General features: G+C 42.8%; 1 protein-coding gene across 12 annotated transcripts in view; it reads left to right on the forward strand.

Annotated features, from left to right (window-relative positions):
- Positions 1–6,801, forward strand: part of LOC127000003 (mucin-5AC-like) — a 153,287-nt gene that overhangs the window by 46,291 nt on the left and 100,195 nt on the right. The gene's annotated exons all lie outside the window — the stretch shown is intronic.

The raw sequence follows: 6,801 nt of genomic DNA on the forward strand, positions 1-6,801 counted from the left end.
ACACACACACACACACACACACACACACACCTGTATATTTGATTTGCAGGTGCGTAAGAAGCTTAGCCACTCAGGTGATAATTAAAGACAAGCTTGCCTGTCTCTGTCCGTTCGTATCTACCTTGAGAGATAAAAAGAAGCGACAGACCGATGTAGCCGAGCAAAGAAAATCAAGAGACGTTGCTAATACTGATAAGAATCGATAATACAAGTCCTTACATATAGCCTCTCCTTATCTATATTAAATCTTTCTATCTCTATTATTTTTATCCATCTCTCCCTCACACACACACACACACACAAACACACACACACACACCTGTCGTCAATTGGAAAGTAATCAAGACATTCGCATCGCTGTGGTCACCTGAGGATTTATGTGTGTGTGTGTGTGTGTGTGTGTGTGTGTGTGTGTGTGTGTGTGTGTGTGTGTGTGTGTGTGTGTGTGTGTGTGTGTGTGTGTGTGTGTGTGTGTGTGTGTGTTCCATTTCTGGCTTGAACCTACCAACATCTTTCTCCTTTCTCTCTTTCGTAATATTATTCATATTCAAATTCTCATTATCTCTCCAGTGTTCGTTCTCAATCCACACACACACACACACTCTCTCTCTCTCTCTCTCTCTCTCTCTCTCTCTCTCTCTCTCTCTCTCTCTCTCTCCATTTACATAATATCATCTTTACGAGCGTTGGTATTTATGTGACAATTCAGGAGGCCAAATATGAAAGAACAAGATAAAAAAGTAATAAAAAGAGAAAGGAATGAGAGGCGGGAGAGGAGCGTCAAGCAGGGAGGAGAAATGAGTGAATGCGAAGGGAAGAAATATAGGTGATGGGAAAAGTAGGTGATTATATAGTGAAGAAAAATGATTAAATGAGAAGAAAAGAAGAGGAAGTGAAAAGGTAAGTGAAAATAGTATCCCATCCTCTCATAAATTACTCTCCACTTACCATTCCTTCCCTCCTCCTCGTCATGAAAAAGAGATAGGTAGATAGATAGATAGATAGAGAGAGAGAGAGAGAGAGAGAGAGAGAGAGAGAGAGAGAGAGAGAGAGAGAGAGAGAGAGAGAGAGAGTATAGAGACAATGTTACCACCTCCAGCCACACCCGAGAATGAGACGAGGGAGAAAGGGGAAATAAAAGTGAGATTCAAGAGGTTGGTACTCCTGACTGACACACATTTAGGCCATCACCACCACCACCACCACCATCACCACCAACGTCATCACCACCACTATCATCACAACCCACCACTACTTGTCGAGAGGAGAGTCTGGTGGGTGGTGGTAGTGGTGGTGGTGATGGTGGTGGTGGTGGTGATGATGGTGATGGTGGAGGAGGAATTCAGTGTCCAGGTTCATGATCACTTTTACCACACACACACACACACACACACACACACACACACACACACACACCTATACACAATTTTCTGAACCTTAAATATATAGTATCATTCGTAGTCTCTCTCTCTCTCTCTCTCTCTCTCTCTCTCTCTCTCTCTCTCTCTCTCTTTTTTTAACAGGTAGAAAACGAAGTGTTATTATTGAACACGGAGAGAAAATTGGAGGAAACTTCTCTCAAACAGTACAAGTAGGACACCGTATGTTACTTCCTCCCCTCCCTCCCTCCCTCACTTCTTCCTCCCTCCCCTTCCTCTCAATATCTTCTCCCCTCTTCCCCTCCGTCCTCCCCTTACTCATATCTCAGCCTTCAGACATATTGTAGAAGTCTGTAATTTGTTTTCTAGACTCTCTCTCTGTCTACCTGTCTCTCTATCTATCTAACTATAAATCTATCTATCACTTTTTTCTCAGAACTCTGAAAACCCCGGAAATTAGTCTGCTTACAAAGTCAAGTAATTTCGTTTGTTTTCACTACTCAAGAGGAATTTGTGGCAGCGTTTAAACCACGAATTGTAGAAAAGTAGTAAAGAGACAACGCATTATACATTCTTTTGGCTTTTAAATAAGATCCAAAGAAACAAATTCAAGAGAGAGAGATCACGAAATAAAAAAAAAATGCAATTATGAGAAAAAGAAAACACACAAAATGACAACAATAATGGAGATGATTATAAAAGAAAGTAAACTGAAATAGACTCAAAAAATGATAGTGACAATAATGAAAGTAAGAATTATGAAGGCAGACTTAAAAATAAAAAGCTCAAAATAGTGAAAATAAAAACAGATTAGAAAAAGAGAAAGATAAAAACAGAAGACCAAAGACAGTGATAACAATGGAGAAGAAAAAAGTGAAACAATTAAACATTAGAGCGAGAGTGAGCAAGAAAGTAAGATTGAAAAAAACAAAGTAACCAAAAAATGGGCCCGAGAGAAAATTGTTGAAGGAGCACGAAAAAGAGATTAAAACTGCCTCTCGTTAGCAAAAAGAAAGCTTACTCTCTCTCTCTCTCTCTCTCTCTCTCTCTCTCTCTCTCTCTCTCTCTCTCTCTCTCTCTCTCTCTCTCTCTCTCTCTCTCTCTCTCTTTCTCTTTCTCTTTCTCTTTCTCTTTCTCTCTCCCTCTCCTTCTCCCTCTTCTCCCTCTTCTCCCTCTCCTCCTTCTCCTCCTTCTCCTCCTTCTCCTCCCTCTCCTCCCTCTCCTTCCTCTCCTCCCTCTCCTTCTCGCTCTCCTCGCCCTCCTCCTTCTCCTCCCTCTCCTTCTCCCTCTCCCTCTCATTGCCTGGCAAAGTAAAGATAAATAACAGGGAATGACACAGAGAAACAAGTGGAATAACATAAATCAAAAACAACGACCCCGAAAAATAAATACAAAAGGTAAAGACGAAGAAACAGAAAAGGAAAACGAGAAGCAAAACCAACAAACAGCTTCAGAGAGAGAAATAAAACATAACATATGGGCAAGACTGAATGACGTGTGTGTGTGGGATGGGGAGGGAGGTTAGTGTGTGTGAGGCGATGCGTGTCTGACACTGCGGAGGTGGTGATGCTGCTGGCGACAGATGAGATGAAGGAAGAGGAGGTGTTGGAGGATGCTGCGGTGGTGGCGGTCGGTGTTGGAAGTGGTGATGATTGTGATTGTGTTTACTTCTCGTCGCCACTTGACTGAAGGGCGAAAGCAGACTCTTCCTTATTGATTAAGACTTAATGGCCGAGAGAAGGCAAACAGGAAGGAAAAAGAGGAGGACGATGAGAGAGGACGAGGGGGAGATATGGAGAGGTGGAGAGAATCTGGAAGGGGAGATAAACGGAGAAAAGGAAACTGGGAGGAAAAGGTGAAAACTGTTGAGGAAGGACAGAAGAAGAGGGAATAATGGGTTAAAGAAGGAGAGGATGGAAGGAATGAGAGGGAGGGAGTGTGAGTGTGTGAAGTATGAGAGACAAAAAAGAGAAGAAAAAAAAAGAGAAACAAAGAAAAAAGGTGTTGCGGTGTTGACCAATCTCAAGGTGGATGTCTGCTATAATTATACTCTCCAGTCGCCCCCTTCCTCCTCCTCCTCCTCCTCTTCAGCCGTACATGGAGAGGTTCTGTTTTTCTAATAATGCTTTCTCACGTAAGCGAAAATTGTCCGTCTGTCTCTTTAACCGAAGCTTCATGACTATTCCCACTGCCTTGTTTAGAAGAAATTAGCCGCGGAGGTCACGAGTCTCCCTCCTGATAGCAAGGAAGAGAGAGGAAGGACGGAGGGAGGAAGGTGAAGGAGGAGACAAGGAGGGAGATGACAGGAGAGGGGTCAGAAGATGGATGAAAGTGAGAGGATAAGTCGCAAAGGAAATACAACAGGAAGTGACTAAAACATTTAAAAAAGGCAAAAAGCGAAAAGAATGCAAGAAAAAAAATAACCCAAAGCAAATCGAGGAAGAGAGGGACGTTAGGAAAAAACAAAGAAGAGAAATAAGACATAAATAACCAACTGAAAGAAAAAAACGAAGAAGAAAGTCGGGGAAATATATGACTGATGAGAGAAAGTACCGAAGTAAAAAAATAAATAAATAACTTGCATTTGTAGACATTGTTCAGTTGTTTAAGCTTCGTTAAGACAAAATGTTTCCTCGTTAACTTTACGATTTGGCAGCAAGCGAAGAAAGAAAGCATCGGTGTGTGTGTGTGTGTGTGTGTGTGTGTGTGTGTGTGTGTGTGTGTGTGTGTGTGTGACGTTAGCAGGGGAAAGCTTACACACACACACACACACACACACACACACACACACACACACACACACACACTTTATTATCTTCTATATAAATTTTCTATTACTGAAGTCTTCACAATTTCGCTCGAATTTTCTACCTTTTTCTTTCCTCCCTTTCTAAATCAATCAATACTTCATCATACTTCCTTTCTTTCATCATCTATCTTACTTCTGCCTTTCCTTTTTCAATACTTCGCCTTCTTTTATCTATCTTTCTTCATCTTCACGTCTTTTCCTTTCCCCTAGTCATATTTCACTTCCGCCTCCTCCTCCTCCTCCTCCTCCTGCTGCTGCTGTATCTCTTCATCCATCTCCTGCTTCCCGTATCTTACCTTCTGACGCTTCAACCCCCTCACCACCTGTCACTACCCCCAACCCCCCAACTCACCCCGCACCCCATTACCCCTTCCCACCTTCACCATCAATGCCACACCTCAACCACTATTAGAGATCAAGGTGTGTGTGTGTGTGTGTGTGTGTGTGTGTGTGTGTGTGTGTGTGTGTAAAGGTTTCTCCAGCTCTTGTTGTTAAATGGATGCCTTTTTTTTCTCCAAGCGTGAGTGGTGGTGGTGGTGGTGGTGGTGGTAATAATGATGATAGTGATGGTGGTGGTGGCAACAGCTGACGAGGCAATGACTTACTGACTCACTGACACTGACAGACAAACAACTAAACAAACACACAGACACAGAGACAGACAAGGAGAAACACATACACAAACAAAACATAGAGACATAAGGATGGATGGAGTAAAATGATAAGGAGATACGTATAATATAGATATCTCACACACACACACACACACACACACACACACACACACACACACACACACACACACACACACATACACACCTAACTGTTTTTGATAACGGGGCGGTTCCTTCCTTCTTTCCACCTTCCCCCCACCTCTTCTTCCTTCCTTCCTTCTTTCCTCCCTCCTCATTTATCTCTTGCGCAGTCGAGCGTGCGTTACGTGTGTGTGTGTGTGTGTGTGTGTGTGTGTGTGTGTGAGAGAGAGAGAGAGAGAGAGAGAGAGAGAGAGAGAGAGAGAGAGAGAGAGAGAGAGAGAGAGAGAGAGAGAGAGAGAGTAAACAAGCCATCTAGGGAATTGCGGGAGCAAGGGTCAGCGAAGTGGTCGTGTGGGTGGATGTTGTGGTGGTGGTGGTGGTTTCACTTTCGTCACAGAGAGAGAGAGAGAGAGAGAGAGAGAGAGAGAGAGAGAGAGAGAGAGAGAGAGAGAGAGAGAGAGAGAGAGAGAGAGAGAGAGAGAGAGACGACGGAAAGAGAGAGAGAGAGAAAAAAAGCCATTCAGCGCACACACGAAAACACCCAAAAAATACAAAAAAAAAGGGGCCAATGAACGAGGAAAGAAACATCTAAAATTAACATCACACTAAGTAAAATAAAAAGAAACAAGAGGATAAGAAAAAAAATGAATGACTGAGGGAAGGCCAGACAGACAGACAGACACTCCGAGGTAAATATACACTGCACCAACGTCAGTGCACACCCTCGTGGAACCCTCACCCTCGTACGGTCCCAGAAAATATTGTACGTTTTCCTAAATATTTTCATTGTTACGGGATTTCTGGCGGTGTGTGTGTGTGTGTGTGTGTGTGTGTGTGTGTGTGTGTGTGTGTGTGTGTGTCGAAGCGTGTACGTTTCTCACTACTATAAGATTGTGTGTGTGTATGTCCCAATGTGTCGAGGTGTGTGTGTATTCATGTGCACTATGGCATGGCGGTGTGTGTGTGTGTGTGTGTGTGTGTGTGTGTGTAAGGGCGTCACAAAACACGGCTCATTGGGGTTCCCTGCACACGCGGCCTTGACACCCACACTCTTTTCCCCCCCTCTCCCTCCTTTCTTACCCTCACTTTCCTCCGTCTTTCCTCCTTTCTTCTCTCCATCCTTCTCTTGTATTGACCTTTTTCCTGAAACCTTTACTTATTCCCTCATACATCACGTTTTCTTTCTTCACTCTCCTCTTTCTTTACTTTTTTTTCATCCTCACTTCCTCTTGTTATCGTATTTTATTTGTGTCGGAGTTTTCGTTTTCACTTCCACAACCCACTTTCCTTTATTTCTTCCCTCACCTTCGTCCTTCCACACGTCCAACGGTAAACAGATCAGAAAATTGGAAAGTTACTGTACACTACGTCTCACAGGTCAAGACAGTAGTTGCGGAATCACTCCAGTAAATGAAATAGGCAGTATGTTTTGAATGCTTGACAATAACACTCGAATGAAAAAAAATATATAAAGAGGACATTGCTAAATAAAAGAGGAAAAAAAGCCGAAGCATTCATGGTATTTTCCTCATATTAGCGGAAATGAAATGAAAATGATGGCAGGTACTGAATTTTTGCGAGGTGTTTTTTCGGGGATTAAAGTTGTCCCTCTTCGTTACTCTGACAAAAAAAAAAGTAATATCACTGCAAGGAAAACTAAATAAATAAACCTTGGTGAAAATGTACGAGTCCATTACCACGACCTTCCCTCCTTCTCCTCCTCCTCCTCCTCCTCCTCCTCCTCCTCCTCCTCCTCATTCTCCTCCTCTTGTATCACTCCCTCCACTCCCAAAGCAATTTCACTTTATACGAAAGATTGCCATTTTTTCCTAATTTTTTTTTCAATTTCGTGTATAAT

The sequence above is a fragment of the Eriocheir sinensis genome, chromosome 17 (assembly GCF_024679095.1).
Source record: "Eriocheir sinensis breed Jianghai 21 chromosome 17, ASM2467909v1, whole genome shotgun sequence".
In the NCBI taxonomy this organism is placed as follows: domain Eukaryota; kingdom Metazoa; phylum Arthropoda; class Malacostraca; order Decapoda; family Varunidae; genus Eriocheir; species Eriocheir sinensis.